The 18,147-nt window shown below is 51.3% G+C and overlaps 1 protein-coding gene across 6 annotated transcripts in view; it reads right to left on the bottom strand.

Annotated features, from left to right (window-relative positions):
* The window catches only part of TOGARAM2 (TOG array regulator of axonemal microtubules 2), a 75,836-nt gene that overhangs the window by 54,246 nt on the left and 3,443 nt on the right, over window positions 1-18,147 (bottom strand). For 5 of the 6 annotated variants that reach the window (XM_017545657.2, XM_017545659.2, XM_017545658.2 and 2 more), the window contains exon 1: window positions 10,832-11,065. The exons of the other annotated variant lie outside the window; for it this stretch is intronic. The gene's annotated coding sequence lies outside the window, so the exon portion shown is untranslated. Of the gene's footprint in view, window positions 1-10,831; window positions 11,066-18,147 lie in introns of those variants that run through there. 6 annotated transcript variants of the gene reach the window in all.

The raw sequence follows: 18,147 nt of genomic DNA, 5'->3' as shown, positions 1-18,147 counted from the left end.
TGTCATTATCACCCAGGCTGGAATGCAGTGGTGTCATCTCGGCTCACTGCAACCTCCGTTTCCCGGGTTTAAGTCATTCACCTGCCTCAGCCTCCCAAGTAGCTGAGATTATAGGCATGTGTATCGCCATGCCCAGCCAATTTTTGTGTTTTTAGCAGAGACGGGGTTTCACCATGTTGGCCAGGCTGGTCTGAAACTCCTGACCTCAAGTGATCTGCCCACCTCAGCCTCCCAAAGTGCCAGAATTACAGGTGTTAAGCCACTATGCCTGGCCTTAACTTCTGATTTTGATGTTCAAACAGGATTGAAAACCACTGGCCAGTAGTTCAGATTCACTTTATAATAAGATCTCAGCCCTATTTCTTACCCTAGGCTGTCAGAGTGGTCATTGCTGCCTCAGTTTCCCCAAAGCGATCACTCTCTTGGAGACTAAAGACTTGAGCTGCCTGAAGGTACAGGATGCTTAAGTTTCAACAGCCACCCCTACTGCAATGGGCCTTCTGAACAAGACAGTATCCCACCGTAGCCTCCTCAGTGGCCAGAGGTCAACAGGCCAAGGCAGCCCAGCTTCCCCCAGTCCCCAGATACCAGCAGCATGGCGAGGAAACCTGGAGCCAGTCCACGGCTTGCCAAGGCATCCCCTCCAGCAGAGCCCCTTTGAGACCCTCTCAGGGTCTACACCTTCGACCCTTCAGATTCCAGGGTCTACAGTGCAGACTCTCCTAGGTGCCTGCCCAAGAGGAGGGGCCAAAGCTACTAACGGACAAACAGCCTGACTTATGTGGGTGCAGTGAGAGGCACCACCCCAGGAAATCACTTTGGCCCAGGGGCCTGTGGGAACTGAGTGATCTATATCCAAACTATAAAAGTCAGAACCAGGAAGTCCAGCAGACTTCCTGGACAGAGCACAGACACCATTGAGCCCCTGATCCCCAAGGCACAATTCACCGAGGCCCCATCACACCCAGCACTGCGCTGGACACTGAGGCATTCCTCTTCTGTTAGAGCAGCCAGGCCTGACCCAAAGGGCTAAATGAGCCAGTGGATTCTGGGGACATCTTGTCCTCACCTCCTGATGCTCTGAATTGCTCCACCTGGCTGGCTCCTCCCCTCTCAGCCTCCATTTCCCAGCCCAGGGAATGGAGTGGCCCAAGATAAGTGACCGTTGTCCCGTCCTTCCATTATCGCTATGGCTATAGAGGTTCCATGGTGACCACACCACAGGAATGCAGAGAGGTGACAGAGGGGACTCAAGTTTCAAGTGGAAAGCAAACGAAAGCTGACTAAGTCTGGTGCAGTAAAGAAGGTCAGCCCCAAGCACAAAATCCCAACCGCCCGGGGCCTCGCACAGTCCACAGGGAGTGCCCAGCTCCACGTCCACCCTGCTCCCAAGGAGGTGAGAAGAGACTCATCCCACCCAGCACAGCCCCGGGGCTGCCGCTCCCCCAGCTTCTCTTGCTGCCATGACACCACCCGTCTGCTTTCAGGGACCTCTGAGAGGTCTCCAGCCAGAATTCTCACCTCCTCAGACAGAGCTGGTGGGAACACACAAAGGTGACAGAGAAAGGAAGGAGGGGTGATCCCGGCTGAGGGGAAAGGTGGCAGCATTTCCAAACCCTCATTCCAGAGTCAGATCATGGTCCCCACTGACACACTCTCCGAAGAGAGGCCTCAGATCTAGGTCCCCCTCCCATGTCACACCCCACGAGCCAGTATGCACACAAGTGCCCAACTCAGAACTCCTAGAACGCTGGCTGTGGGCTCAGACACAGCGGGGCTAGAATCCTGCCCCGGACCCTCTTGCATAAACTTGGGAAGCTGATTTAATTCCTCTGAGCTTCAGTTTCTTCATCAGAAAAAAACATACTAAGAAGGGGTTCGTTAGGAATAAATAAAGTAATGTCAGCAATAATAGTTCTATTGCCGGCATATGGTAATTGCTCCATAATCTCAGGTGTGAATCTTCCTTCTCCTTCCCTGGGGAAAAGCAACACCCCTGCCCCCCCCACACACACACACACATACACACACACACACACTCGCATGTCCATACGCCCACACTGTCTTTAAAGTCATGACAGGCCAGGCCTCCATTCCTGTAAGACAGACCCAGGTGACAGAGGTGCCTCTCATGCGGAGGAAACAGATGTGCCTATAGAATAAGAGGCTCAAACTAAATGTTGCCTTTGACCTCCAGCTCCCACCCGTGAGCCCACACTCCTAAGCAAATGCTCTCCGTAATGCCAGGCAGGGAGGGTGGACAGTCACTGTCACGCCAGGCAGGATGAAGTAACCCTCCTGCACAGACGGCCACTTAGGGAGACCCTCCATGCTGTCTGGCCAGGGAGCGGGATCTAAACGGGTGGGAAATGGGATGTTAACGGGTAGGAGTAGGAGAGGCGTTCCAGGCTGAGGAAAGGCATGGAGGAAATGTGCCTGTGAGCCTGGGGTCTGGCGAGAGGACCCAGGCCCGGGAAGCGGGATGAGGGCCATCGGGGGACCCAGAATGCTTTGTCAGAGAGTCGGGGCTCGCTCCAAAGACTGTTCAAGGAGAGGAACGGCATTCTCTGATCTGCAGTTTCACACAGGCCCCTGGAGGGGAACCTTAGAAGAACTTCCTAAGGAAAGGGAGCCTCTGACAGAATTAAAGGACTGAAACATAGCGATGTTAGCCCGGCCTCTGCACGAGGCACCTGAAATTAGTAACTTAACCATTATCTGACACTGATTACGTGCAGGTTTAGATCGGGCGGAACATGCCTTCCTGTATCCCGTACTGTCTCCCTGAGGATAAGGAACAGCTACCCGGCCTCCACTCACCACCACTTACACACAGCTCACCCTCCACCCACCTCTGCTCCCCGACGGGAGGCAGCCCATCCCGGAGACCTCCAGGGAGGACTCTGGATGTTGTCAGGTGACTGACTTATGAGACTGACCTCCAGAGTTCAGGCCATCACTGAGAATCTGAGATTCACTCACTCATTCAAACATGGCATAGGTACTAGGATATGAAGGGGAATAAGATTAAAATCCAGCATCTGCAAGCTGTGTGACTGAAGGCATATTGCTAAACTTCTCTGAGCCCCAACTCCTTTAACTGCAAAATGGAAATCATGCTGTAATCTTGGTACTGTGGGAGGCCAAGGGTGACAGATTGCTTAAGTTCAAGACCAGCCTGGGCAATATAGTAAAACCTCAACTCTACAAAAATGCAAAAATTAGTCGGGCGTGGTGGCATGTGTCTGTAGTCCAAGTTACTTGGGGGACTGAGGCAGGAGGATCCCTTGAGCACAGGAGTTCAAGGCTGCAGTGAGCTGAGATTGTGCCACTGTACTCCAGTCTGGGTGACAGAGTGAGACCCCATCAAAAAAAATAAAAACGGGATAATGCCTATCTCACTTCAATATTGCATTCAATAAAATATGAAAAACAGGCCCAGTGCGGTGGTTCATGCCTATAACCCCAGCACTTTGGGAGGCCGAGGCGGGCAGGTCACTTAAGGTCAGGAGTTCAAGACCAGCCTGGTCAACATGGTGAAACCCTGTCTCTACCAAAAAATACAAAAATTAGCTGGGCGTGGTGCCACATGTCTATAATCCTAGCTACTCAGGAGGCTGAGGGAGGAGAACCTCTTGAACCTGGGAGGCGGAGGTTGCAGTGAGCCAAGAGATTACACCACTGCACTCTAGCCTGGGCAACAGAGCTAGACTCCAGCTCAAAAAATAAATAAATAAATAAAAATACCTGGCCACAATGGAGTTCCCGGAGCTAAGGAACAGCCCAGGAACAGCAGCACTGAGCAGAGATGGGCAGAGAAGGAGAGGCCTAAGGGAGTCTGAGCAAGGACAGCCAGGGAGGCGAGGGGAGCTGGCACCAGCAGAGCCAGATAAGCAGATAGTGCTAGAAGTGTCAGCTCAGCCAACTGGATGTGACCATTAGGGAATCATCGGGAGCTTAGTGAGAGCAATGTCTGGCCCATGGGACTGTGAGGGTGTCGCAGAAAATGACTGTGGTCTGAGCCATGGGTGGAAGGTGAAATAGAGACAGTGGGTCCCAAAAATGCTGGAGAACTGGGATGAGAAAGGCAAGGACTGGGGAGTCACTGGAGGACAATGAGGGTGGATGAAGTTGTGCTGTTTATTTGTTTGTTCTCTGTATTTTTCAGGGTAGGAGATTCTAGAGCATGTTCACAGGAGAAGAAAGAGCCAGAAGGAAAAGGCTGAAGACACGAGGGAGGGAGGGGAGCTGATGGAGCAGGAGCCCAGCGTTCACAGCCGAGGGAGAAGGGCACAGGCTGGGCCAGATGGGAGCGCCAGTCCTTGGGTACTGGAGGAAGAGCAAAGGGTCCTCCAGAGGGAGAGGTCAGGAAAAGGGAAAGGACACATAGAACACCCTTGATATTGGCGGTGAAGAGAGAGGAGAGACTGCTGCGCGTGAGAGCTGGACTCAGGGGAGTGTGAAGTTCTGAGCCGCCCCAGGGGCACATTCTGCCTGTAGAAGAACCAAACCATTCCTTTCCTTTCCTCTTCCAGAAGCCTCCATCTTTATTAGGAGGGCTTCCTACAGGCAGCACCTACCCCCGTGATTTCAGTTGCCATCTGATGACTGGAACTTCCAAGTGGAGCCCAGACCTCCCTCTCTGGAGCCGCAGACAAGCTGCGAGGAGCTTTGGATGGCTCCACCAGCGTGTCCATCTTTATTAGCTTGGGGCAGGGCTGGCTTCCACAACAACCCTTAACTCGGTCACTCCAAGAGCTGGTGGTCCCAAGAGCCACTTCATCCCCAACTGGGAGACTGATGTCCACCAGATCCCCTGTGGGGGCATCCAAGGTCCTCCCCCAACTACTCAAGCCCCTGACTCCAGCTGTGACTGGCATGTGGGGGCCAGCAGGAAGGCTGTTCCCAGATGAGGCGCCCTGCACCACAGCTGGGCGCCTACACCAGCTCCGGGGCTACCACCACTGCTGCAGAAGGCGTCTCCTCTACTATTCCTAATACTCCTGCAACCACTGTGTTCTCAGACAATATGAGGTGCAGCCAGCCAGCAATTCCACAGAACACAGACAAAGGGACAAACAGCTCCAGGCTCATGGCAATAACACAGTAGCTGCAGTGTGACTGAATGAACGAATTCAAAACTAAAACATATCTTCCAGACAGTCTTGTTGAGAAGAAACTCAGTGAAGGAATGAACATTTCTTAGTTCCATTTTGCTACATACTCAAGCAATGTACTACATGCTTCCAAATATTATGTCATTGAGTTTTGGAAATAGAGAAAGAAAGTACATTTTTTCATCCTCATTTTATAGATAAGATGACTGAGGCTCAGAGAGGTTAAGTAACTAGGTTGAGGCCACAGAGCTACTAAGTGGAAGAGTTGAGGCTAGTGGTTTCTGCTCATGGAGGTGGTAGAAGGTAATATTTCAGGGCATGCATTCAGGAGTCAACAGACTTGGGTTCAATTCCATCACCTACTAGCTGTGTGACCTCAGACAGATGATTAAAGTTCTCTGAGTCTCCATTTAACGTCTCCATTTAAATGTAAAATGGAAATAATATCTATCTCCAAGGTTATTGAGAATATTCCAAATATGAGAAACATTTAATAGACTGATTGGGCCCAAGGGCTTAATCCACAGTGACTATTAATAGTATTGGCTGTTTAGTAACTGTTTTGCTCTGTTCAGATGTTCAGGAAGAGGGGAAATGTCCGTTTTGAAAGTCTTTGGAGCCGGCACGGTGGCTCACGGCTATAATCCCAGCACTTTGGGAGGCCAAGGCGGGCAGCTCACCTGAGGCTGGGAGTTCAAGACCAGCCTGACCAACATGGAGAAACCTCGTCTCTACTCAAAATACAAAATTAGCCGGGCATGGTGATGCATGCCTGTTATCCCAGCTACTCAGGAAGCTGAGGCAGGAGAATCACTTGAACCCGCAGATGGAGGGTGCAGTGAGCTGAGATCTTGCCATTGCACTCCAGCCTGGGCAACGAGACCGAAACTCCATTCCAAAAAAAAAAAAAGTCTTTGGAGTAAGAAGCTACAGAGGCCTGGCTGAGGCCGGACAGCAACACGGAGGTGCCACCTTGTGTAATGGGCAGTCTTTCCATTTCCTGAGCTGTCAAGGGTGAGCAGGAAGCAGTGGGCAGGCTGGGGCAGGACACTCAGAACAGGGGTCAGGCACCACCTTGCTGGGAAGAACTTTTCTTAACGGACCAGTCTGTTCAGGAGGCAGTTCACACCTGCATCTAATGACCTCCCAGGACGGGGCAGAGGAAGTGGTGAGAAACTCAAAGCAGCACTCCCCAACTTTTTGTGCCCAATACAGCTGAGGAAATGCGGCCATCCATCTGTAATAGCAGCTCAGTGGGGTGTCTTGGGTTGGGGTGGGTGGGCCATAGCATTTGAAACAGCCCCTCCCAACCCCAGGAAATTCTGATGTGACAATTAATGATCTAAACGATATGGGAAAGCCTAGGGTGAGAGAAAGTTTTATTTAGGCTGTTTTGAAAAACAATTAGGTAGGTGGCAAGCAGGGCTGCCATGTTTATTTGCCTAGGTTGGGCACTGCACAAGGGCATCCTAATTAAGGAGACACCACTCACGCTCACACTACATCTTTTTTTTTTTTTTTTTTTGAGACACAGTTTCACTCTGCCAGCCAGGCTACAGTGAAGTGGCATGATCTTGGCTCACTGCAACCTCCACCTCCTGGGTTCAGGCAATTTTCCTGCCTCAACCTCCTGAGAAGCTGGGACTATAGGTGCGCGCCACCACGCCCGGCTAATTATTATTATTTTTATTACTAGTAGAAATGGGGTTTCGCCTTGTTGGCCAGGCTTGCCTCGAACTCCTGACCTCAATGATCCACCCACCTCAGCCTCCCAAAGTGCTGGGATTATAGGCGTGGGCCTCACACTACATCTTTTCCAAAGTCCTGGCAATGTTGTTTTAGACAATCAGTGTACATAATTATACATTCAATACAGTCTCTTTCTGATGAATAGAAGAAAAGTGTCTTGAGAAAGAGACATCTTTTTCTAACTCACAAAAGGAACCATATGAATGAACTGTAGTCCTAGCAAAGGATGTGTAACTTATACATCAATTTACAAAATTCAAAATCTTCTGAACCTTCCCCCACCTTTGTGTATCGTGTGGTACAAACGTGAATTAGAGATGAATCAGAACTCGGGCTAGCAATTTAACAGACTTTCCTGTGCCTTTCTCCTGTCGCTACATTTTAAGCTGGAAGGGACCTTGGAGGTCAGCTAGTCTCCTTCCTTGTAAATAGGGAGTTAATCTGAGGCCCACAGAGGCCGTGTGACTTACTGTCTTAGCCTGCTCAGGCTGCTAGAACAAAATACCATAGAATAGGTGGCCTCAACAACAAAAATTTAGCAGGGCGCAGTGGCTCACACCTATAATCCCAGCACTTTGGGAGGCTGAGGCAGGCAGATCACCTGAGGTCAGGAGTTCAAGACCAGCCTGATCAAAATGGAGAAACCCATCTCTACTAAAAATACAAAATTAGCCAGGCATGGTGGTGCGTGCCTGTAATCCCAGCTATTCGGGAGGCTGAAGAAGGAGAATCGCTTAAACTCAGGAGGCAGAGGTTGCAGTGAACCAAGATCATGCCATTGCACTCCAGCCTAGGCAACAAGAGCAAAACTCCATCGCAAAAACAAAAACAGAAATTTAGTTCTGGAGGCCGGGAAGTCAACGTGCCGGCTAATTCTGTTCCTGGTGAGGACTCACTTCCTGGATGGCAGGTGGCTGTCTTCCCTTTGTCCTCACGCGGCCTCATACGGCAGCAAGAGAGAGCAAGCTCTCTGGTCCCTTCGTCTAAGGGCACTAATCCCATTATGAGAGCTCATGACCTCATCTAAATCTGGTTACCTCCCGAAGGCCCCACCTCCTAATACCAACACATGAGGGTTTAGGCTTTAACGTTTGCATTTGTGGGGTCACATGCATTCAGTCTATAACACATACATAAGGCCATCAGGAGGCAATGCCTATCCCAGGGCCCATACCCCTGTAGGCATCACACTGGCTGCCAGGTGGCAAGGCATTCAACTGGACTGGGAGGAAAGCTTCCTTCTCCAGCTTCCCATCCAGGCCTCCCCAAAATGGTCACCTTGCCATGGCCGTGCCTGGTCAGAGAAAATGCAGTGTAATTCCAAGGACTAAGGTTTTTGGAGGGGTTGGATGCTGCTGCATCAATCCTGCCTGAAATCACACAGCCATTGGCTGGGGCTTGGAAGTCTTCTGCCCACCCTGAGATCCCCGCCATTGAGGTAAGCGTTATCCTAGCACTTGATCATAGTCCTGGAGTCTCGAATGAAAAATGGCTTGGTCCACCGCCCCAGGAATGCCTTCTGCACGGTTTGGCTGATCAGTTGAGGATTCCTGCCCAGTAACTGGAGCTTGAATCTTCAAACTGTAGACTGTGAATACACACATGTACTTGGAGGGTCTGAAGGGACTAGGAAGCAAGAAAGCATCTGTCCAAAGTCTCAGAAAAGATGTATTGACATGACTCTAGCATCTGAATGTCTGTCACAATCCAGTAAACGACTCTTGGCAAAGACCTCCCTGCAAGAAGCTCAGAAGACTTCAGACCCCAGCCCTGTCCCTTCCCAATGGCCCACAATATGGGATATTACAGGGCAATGAAACAAACAACCGCCCCACTCAACACTATGGACGATGTCACAGTGTAATGTTTAATGAAAGAAGTGAGACCCAAAAGACTACACAGAGTATGACCCTACCCTGTTCAGGCCAGGCTCAGCCAGGTCTCAAATTCCAGGCTCAGGGGATCCTCCTGCCTTGGCCTCCCAAAGTGCTGGAATTACAGGTGTGAGCCACCATGCCAGGCCCATGTATGCATTTCTAAACACTCAATGTAATTCTGTCTTCCTTTGAACTTTATAGAAGTAGGCTCATACTCTGTGTAGTCTTTTATAATTCCAGCACTTTGGGAGGTCAAGGCAGGTGGATCACGAGGTCAGGAATTCAAGATCAGCCTGGCCAAGATGGTGAAACACCATCTCTACTAAAAATACAAAAATTAGTCAGAAGTGGTGGTGGGCACCTGTAATCCCAGCTACTTGGTAGGCTGAGGCAGAGAATTGCTTGAACCCAGGAGGCAGAGGTTGCAGTGAGCCTAGATCACACCGCTGCACTCCAGCCTGGGCAAGAGAGTGAGACTCTGTCTAAAAAAAATAAATAAATAAGGGTTAGCTGGGCATGGTGGTGTACACCTGGAGACCCAGCTACTTGGGAAGCTGAGGTAGAAGAAACACTTGAGCCTAGAAGGCAGAGGTTGCAGTGAGCCGAGATCACGCCACTGCACTCCCACCTGGGGGACAGGGTGAAACCCTGTCTCAAAAAATGAAGGGAAATTAAATTAAAATAGAAATGCAGACATAGATGGAAAACTTGACAGAAAAGCAAGGAAAAATTCAGAGCATGGTTAACCCTAAGGGAAAGGAAGCAGCTGTGATGAGGACAGGCCCGTGGGGGTGGTTTCTGGGAAGCAGCCAGTGTGACTATTTCTTGACCTGGGCAGTAGTTACATGGACATTCACCTTATAATCATCCCTCACACTGCACATGCATTTTCTGCATTCTTCCGTCTGCAATAATAAACTTCCAGCGTCCGTGCTGGTGAGCAGAGTCTGGTGCCTCGGAGCGGGCAATGGGGTCAGCGGAGGAGGTGCTGCCCTCAGAGCAGACCTCTCCAGAGCTCAGGTGAACTTCTCCCCATCCCTTGCCCCAGCTATGTTCCCTCTTTCTTCAAATCTGCTAGTCTCTGGCTCCATGGGCTGAAACTGAGCCAGTCCTGGGAGCCAGCCAGCCTGTGGCTAGAAGGTGGCAGGGCCATCTCCTGCAGGGCATTGGTGCGAAGGGCGAGGAACTGCCTGGCTCAGGACAGAGGCGAATATGGGCCCCTTATACCACTTCCCGGGGCCAGGGACCAATGCCCTGCGGCCAGTCTCAGTGATGCTCTGACAGAGCAGGGACCCTGTCCCTACCCTCCCTGCACTCCTGAGGACATGGCAGCCTCTGAGGTCCTCCGCCAGCACCGGCCCTTGCCCTGGAGAAGTGACTAGAAAACCTTAGTTTCAGGACACTGAAATGTGCTCCAGAAAGAAACACGCCAGTCTCCACCATGACAACAGCATCAACGGCGGTAACTTCCCTTCCGCACATGGGCTAACGTGCTGCTGCCCTCCTGGCTGTCCCCATGCTTGCAGGCGGCACCATGAGAGGCTTTTCTTAAACCCCTCCTCACACATGAGACCTGAGGCTCACCGAGGCAAAGAGCGAAAGTCCACACAGCCAGAAAGAGGGGTGTTAGAATTCAAACCCAGAGCAGAGTCCCTCCAAGGCCTATGCTCTCGTGGGGTGCCCCAGCACCCCCAAGCACGGTGCCATCCCCACAGCATGCCCCCACCCCTTCCGGCACTATCGCTCGCGGCACCCCAGGGTGTCCTGTGAGGGTTCTGCACTCAGAGGCCATGACTCAGGGAAGGGCCAGCCCAGGCCAGCCCCTCCTTCCTTGGCTCCCAGCGCTCAGAGAGCAGTGAGTCCCACCTCCTCCCTTAGAGCCGCCACATGAAGGCCCAGAGCAGGTCAGGGACCTCCCCACCGTCACACAGCCTCCATGTCACGGCAGGATGCCTTTTCTTTCACTGTACCTTTGTGCTTGCTCCAGTTCGGGTCCTTGTCCCTCCCTCCAAGGACTTCAGGGGTCTTGATCAGCCCTCCCATTCACCTCCCCACAACAGGCGGCTCAGTGGATCTATCACCTCTCACCTCTCTGTCCAGAGGCCAAACCCCTGTCACTGGAGGAATCCAGGGTCCTTGGTCTCTGCAGAGACGTTGATGCTCATGGGCCCAGGGAGGCAAGGATGGGGCCACCCCAGGCTGGCCCACCCTGGTCCCTCCAAGCCACTAAGTCCTGGGCCGCAGCCTCCTGTCCGGGCAGGCGCTGGATGGCCGCGAGCCCCGCTGCTGGCGTGCTCCAGCTCTCAGCAAAGTTCTCCTTGAGTAAACAAGGCTGCATAGCAACCACTCTCCGAAGGAGCGCACGGCTCCCTGCGTGGGGGAGAGACAGAGCCAGGAGACTTTTCCCCTTGGTCTCATTGCCTCTGTGGCTCACCCGAGCACAGGCACTCCCAAGTGGCCGATCTGTCCTCTGGGGTCATGGACACCACAGAAAGAGAGCGCACTGGGCCCCCCTGCCCAGTGGCTGCAGCCAGGAAGTGCACAGCAGGCTTGGCGCAGGCATGTTGCTGGCGGTGGAACCCCTGGTTTTGCTTACGGCCTCTGGGCTCAATCTGCTTCTGCTTAGTAGCTCTTCTGGAGGCAGAAGGGCAGAAGGAGCATCCAGGCCTTGGCAGCAGGCAGAGCTGGGTTTGAATCCTGATCTGGCTACTTCCAGCCCTGTGCGCTCTGGTCAAAACTTTACCTTTCTTGACCTCAGCTTCCTCATCTATAAAATGGGTACAACAATAGTACTGACTTGATAGGGTTTCAAAGGTGCATGTAACAGCTGTAGTTTTGTCTAGCACTTGGTAGGCTCTCCATCGCTTCCCCAGAAATCCTTGCAGAGCAGGAAGCCTGTGGCCTTCCTCCCAAGCAGATTTCTCCACCTTCACTTTTGGAAAATGGGATCCAAGCAGCCCATGTGTGCTTCCTCACTGAGCCCAGACTCTTGGGCAGAAATCCCAGGCTGGCATCCTCTCCCTGGAATGACAGCCAGTCCCACTCCTCACACTACCCCCTTCTAGCCCTCACCATCTGGGGGCACAGAGTGGGAGCCAAGGACTCCATTTGTATGCAGGCTTGCAAACAGCCACTCGCCCAAAGACACTATGAATTTTCCCAGGCAGCTCCTCCCCATATTCCATATAGAGGAATCGGCAGGTGTGTGCAACACGCAGGGAGGGCTGGTGGGAGGCTAGCTACACCTCCTCGAGGCCCGCTGAAATGCCTGCACAGAGGTAGCTTCTTCCTGGGACTCTCTCCTCTTCCCTGAGACGACCAGTAGGGAACAAGGAAGGAGCAAGGAGGGCCAGTCAACTGTGACTGAGAACAAGATCCCCCTGGGGCAGGTGCTGGCCCCAAGCCAGAGGTCAATGGAACTCCTGAACTCCCTGCAGCAGAGACGCACTTCTTCCAAACCAGGAACGGTGTCTGCATGGATTCCCCCGGGAGACAGGGATGAAGATGCCCAAGAGGTTACAGGCGGGGAAAGAGAGGCCTGGGAAGGTAAGCCCTGGCCCCAAGCCACACAGCTTGTGAGTGACAGCGAGTCACTATGGGAACCCAGGGCGGGGACATGATAAGGCAGGTTTTGGTATCCCTCAGCTCTGCAGGGGGACAGTGTGTGCGCAGCTCCCCCAAAAGCCATCCTCACGTCACAGCTTGAGTCAGAGCTTCTAGAACACAGATCCAATGGTCGTGCCCTGCTGGACACCCCTCATGGCTCCTGCTGTCCTTGGAATAAGGGCCAGACTCAGCACCATGGCCGTCAAGCCCCTCCAATCAGGCCCCACTGCATCCTCTTTCAGCTCCTGGGTTCTTCACACTGTGCCTCCACTGGATGGCCAAGCAATGCACATTCCCGAGGTGGGGCAGCCATGCTCTGTGCCAAGTGCTAGGGACACAGGAGGCAGCACAGCCTGTCCTCGGGAGCTGAGTGATGGAGAGGGGCCCCAGCAGGTAACGCCCTGCTCATTTCTGTGTTGCCTGCAATAAGGGAGCACAGGCAGGCTGCATCGATAGCAATGAGAGCTGTATTGATAGCACAGCCCTTAAGAACCAGGGCTCTGGCCGGGCACAGTGGCTCACGCCTGTAATCCCAGCATTTTGGGAGGCCAGGGCAGGCAGATCACAAGGTCAAGAGATTGAGACTAGCCTGGACAACATGGTGAAACCCTCTCTCTACTAAAAATACAAAAATTAGCTGGGTATGGTGGCGCACGCCTACAGTCCCAGCTACTCAGGAGGCTGAGGCAGGACAATTGCTTGAACCCAGGAGACAGAGATTGCAGTGACCTAAGATTGTGCCACTGCACTCCAGCCTGGGCAACAGACCGAGACTACATCTCAAAAAAAAAAAAAAAAAAAAAAAAAAAAAAAAAAAAAAAAAAAAAAAAAAGAGAGAAGCAGAGCTCTGAAGCCCCTGGATTCCAGACTGGACTCTGATTCCAGCAATGACATCTTAGGCAAGAAACAAATTCTCTGTCTTGGTTCTCCCTCCCTGGGGTGGCTCCAGTGACCCTCAGTGTGCCCCCCAGGCATAGAGCACACACTCACCCTCACTGTGACCATGGACAGAGAGTGAACCCAGGGGCAGTGAGGTGTGACATCCACATGAAACCCCCGAGGTAAGGAGCAGGCCAGGTGAGCAACATGTGTGGAAACCACTGAGGCAAACACAACCTGAGTCCCGGGCCTCAGGGGCAGCCAGGAGCTGCCCGGAAGGATAGGGGGCGCTCCAGGTGGGGAGGGGAGCCAGGCTGCCACCTAGAAGCTCTCTGGAACTCCACTGAAGAGATCTTAGAAAGGGACTTGAATCCCAGGACTCAGTCATTTGTTGTGACTTCTTTTCTCATTCTAGAAAAATATTTTCAGCTGGGCGCAGTGGCTCACACCTGTAATCCCAACACTTTGGGAGGCTGAGGCAGGCAGATCACTTGAGGTCAGGAGTTCGAGACCAACCTGGCCAACATGGTGAAATCCCATCTCTACTAAAAATACAACTGTTAGCCAGGTATGGTGGCGTGCACCTATAATCCCAGGTACCCTGGAGGCTGAGGCAGGAGAATCACTGGAACCCAGGAGGCAGAGGATGCAGTGAGCCAAGATCGCACTACTGCACTCCAGCCTGGGTGACAGAGCAAGACTCCACCTCAAAAAAAAAAAAAAATACATACACATATATATATATATATATATATAAAATATATATATATATAAAATAGATATCTTCATCTATATATTCATACTTAATTTTGTTTTCTTATATATTATATATATTTATATTTATAAGAAATACATATTTATTATATAAAAAATCCCCTTTATATATATAAGAAATATATATTTAATATATAAAAATATATATTATGTCTATAATAAATATGTATATTATATAAATAATATATGTTTTTATATATTAAGTATTTCTTACATAATATAGAATATATGAATATATAGTATATAATATATTATATAGAATATATTAAATATATATTTAATATATTTTTAAGAATGAAAACAAAATTAATATATTCATACTTAATTTTGTTTTCTTTCTTAAAGAAGCCCCCAAATTGTTTAAGCCTCAACCTCGAAAAGCCTGGATCGACCCCTGGAGGAAGGGCGGCCAGACCCTTGGAAGAGGGTCAACAGCTACGAAGGAAGCCTGGTGTCGCCTGTCTCCTCCAGTGCCCAGTGCTCCCAGTCATCTCCCAACTCTCCTGGGTGTGCTCACACTGGCCTGGCCCGCCCCAGAACCGATGAACAAACACTTGATGTGGATGAATTAAACCGACTCATGATACAGACTCACAGGCCGGGAGGAGGGCTCTTGAAAGAATCAAGTAAGTAGCCCCCTCCACATCCACAGGGGATCGCCCCCACCAACCCCAGAAAGCCGCTGCAGATTTCAGAGACCAACATTCTATAACTTTCTGTGCTGATGAATTTGGTTAGTGGAAGACTACTAAATTCTGGTCCTGTTCCCTCAGTAAAAAATGTCACCAGGAGTCCTCTTGGCCCTTGTTGATTTGTAAGTGAACAAACCTGTTTCTATGTCTAGCACCATGAAGGACTAGGTATCCTAATCACATCTCCCTTTGCAAATGACCTGGACAGCCTGTGTCCGGATAGTCTCCTGATCACAGAGCTGGGCTATTAGCAGGGACTTCACTGAGGGGTCTTCTCCTCCCCTGCTCTGGGATGCAGCTGTCATGCTCCTCCTCTCTCCTGGCCTTTGCGCATGCTGTTCCCTCCACCCCAAAAGCCTTTCCCATATCCCTTCCGACCCCTTACTTACACCTATCTCTGGCTGGACATGGTGGCTCACTCCTGTAAGCCCAGCACTTTGGGAGGCCAAAGTGGGTGGATTACCTGAGGTCAGGAGTTCAAGACCAGCCTAGCCAACATAGTGAAACCCCGTCTCTACCAAAAATACAAAAATTAGCTGGGCATGATGGTGCATGGCTGGAATCTCAGCTACTCATGAGGCTGAGGCAGGAGAATCGCTTGAGCCCAGAAGGCAGAGGTTGCAATGAGTCGAGATTGTGCCACTGCACTCCAGCCTGAGTGACAGAGATAACTCATCTCTTTTTGCTTTTTTTTATTTTGAGACAGAGTCTTGCTCTGTCACCCAGGCTGGAGTGCAGTGGCACAATGTTGGCTCACCACAACCTCCCAGGTTCAAGCGATTCTCCTGCGTCAGCCTCCCAAGTAGCTGGGACTACAGGCACATGCCACTAAGCCTGGCTAATTTTTTGTATTTTTAGTAGAGTCAGGGTTTCACCGTATTAGCCAGGATGGTCTCAAGCTCCTGACCTCGTGATCTGCCCACCTCAGCCTTCCAAAGTGCTGGCATTACAGGCATGAGCCACCTCACCCAGCCTGAGACTTCATCTCAAAACAAAGGCAAATCCTTATACCTGTCTTCCTTACCAACTGCCACCCCCTTTAGGGGAGCCCTTGCTGACTCTCTAGGACTAAAAGAGGTGCCTCTTCTCTGCCTTTCTAGGGCCAGCACTTCCCCATCACAGCACCGCTCATCCGCTGACTGTAACTGCTCGCTCTGTCCCAGCCCACCAGTCAGACACACAGACCTGGACTGTGAGCTCCCTGGGGGCAGGACTCATGCCTTATGTCTCTAGCACCAGCCAGGGCCCACAACAGACATTCAACACAGGGGTTGAGAGAACAACACCAACCTGCCTGCACGTGGGAGAGGGGCAGCATAAGAAACCCTCCCCTGCAACGTTCACCACTTCTCCCAGGACCAGACCTGAGGTCCAAGCTGCAGACCAGAGTCTGAGCCCCATGCATTGTATGGCTGGGAACAGGTAGGGGGAGTTCTGATCTCCTGTGCTGGTGTTGCCTCGTTATAATCCAGGACCATCCCAGGCCCAGCTGGAGGTCAGATCCCAGGGAGCGTGTGGCATGAGGGAACCTCGTAGGGATCCTAGGAGGTGGAATGCTTAGACGCCACTTCATCTCTGCCTCTGGGGCCCACCCCTTGTAAGGCGTCCCCAGGCTAAGGATGGTTGGCATATGGCATGGCCAAGGCCCAGGCAAAGGGGAGAGAGAGTTGGTTCCAGTCCTGACTTTGTCACCATTACTGTGTGCCCTCCAATAAGTCCCTGCCCTCCTTGGGCTTCCAAACTGTTATTTGTGATCAGACACTGGGTGACCTCCTGGTCCCTTGGAGCCCTGATGCCCTGTGTCCTGGGCCCTGGCTTGGGCTGAGGAGAAGGGATGGAAGCCCCCCTCCCTTCACAGGCCACAAGCCCCCAGGCAGTGAAGCAGACAATGGAGGCAAGCTGACACTGCCTCCAGACTGACTCTGCGCTGACTCATCTCCCAAAATACCACTGCCCCACCCTCTTCAAGGCCAGCCCCAGCCCAGAGAGCCTGGAAAGCCCTGTTGGTACCACAGTCTGGGTGGGGGTGCTCAGACCCTGCCAAGGACACTGAACAGGCCCCTCCCGACCAGCACCTGCCGCTGGGCTGGTGCATTCCCTGGGAAGTTCCTAGGAAACTCTAGAATAATATATGCAACCTAAGCACAGGATCAGAGACAGGACCCGGTCATGCCCCTCTTCTTACAGATGATGGAGTCACATGGGAATTCAGTGGTGTGACAGGGGGTGACAAGGCCTTCCGGTTATGCTGCTTGTGGCCCCAGCTGCCCTTCAGGGCTTCTCCCAAGAGAAGCCAACCCCTCGCCTCACATGGGGTGTGCCTCTCCCTCCTTTCTCCCCTTTCCAGAAAAGGTCATGTCAGAGAAGAGCAGCTCACTGCCACACAGCCATAGGAAAGTGCAAGAGATGGAGGGCCAGGGGAGGGGAGGAGTTAACAGGTGAATAAATAACTCTGGAAGCTAACAGCAAAAAAGAATTTGATATATTTTTATAAGAACATGCAAAGAAATAAGAAATATGAAAATGTGCCAGGCGTGGTTGCTTACTTTGGGAGGCCGAGGCAGGTGGATCACGTGAGGTCAGGAGTTCCAGACCAGCTTGGCTAACAGGGTGAAACCCCATTTCTACTACAAATACAAAAAGTTAGCCGGGGGTAGTGCCAGGTGCCTGTAATCCCAGCTCCTCCAGAGGCTGAGGCAGAAGAATCACTCGAACCCAGGAGGCGGAGGTTTCAGTGAGCCGAGATCATGCCATTGCACTCTAGCCTGGGCAACAAAAGCGAAATTCTGTCCCCCGCCCAAAAAAAAGACAATGTGTAAAATGCTCCCACACTTCCAGTTTATAAAAATTAATCAAGCGTATGTCTCACATACTTATAATATGTACATATTCCTATATATATATTATCATTTTTCTAAAAAGCCTCCACCAGCGGAGCCCAGTGGGGAGCTGAAATTCTCTCCCCTCCATCAGCAATGAGGACAGGCATAGGGATCTGAGGCAACGTCCTGCTTTTGCTGAGATGGCATCAGCAAGGCCCGATGGTGAACTCAACATCTAATTCCACCTAGATCTGTGTGCTACACCTAAACAGGGGAAACGCCCTATAAAAAAAGAAGACAGAAGGGGATCTAGAATCTCCCAACACGATACCCAAAATGTCCAGGAGACAACTGAAAACCACTCATCCTACCAAGAACAGGTAAAATGAATGAGAAGAGGCAATCAATGATGCAGCGCCAAGATGCTGCAGACTGGAGGATTACCTAACATGGATTTTTAAACAGTCACAAAAATGCTTCAATTTGCAATTATGAACATGCTTAAAACACGTTGAAAAAAATAAAAAGTCTCAGCAAAGATACACAAAGCACAAAGGAAAACAACTGGAAGTTTTAGAACTAAAAAATACAGGTTGGGTATGGTGGCTCACACCTATAATCCCAGCCCTTT

Source organism: Cebus imitator, unplaced genomic scaffold (assembly GCF_001604975.1).
Source record: "Cebus imitator isolate Cc_AM_T3 unplaced genomic scaffold, Cebus_imitator-1.0 Scaffold180, whole genome shotgun sequence".
In the NCBI taxonomy this organism is placed as follows: Eukaryota; Metazoa; Chordata; class Mammalia; order Primates; family Cebidae; genus Cebus; species Cebus imitator.
The sequence above is the reverse complement of the archived record's forward strand: the minus strand, read 5'-3'. Positions and strand labels throughout refer to the sequence as shown.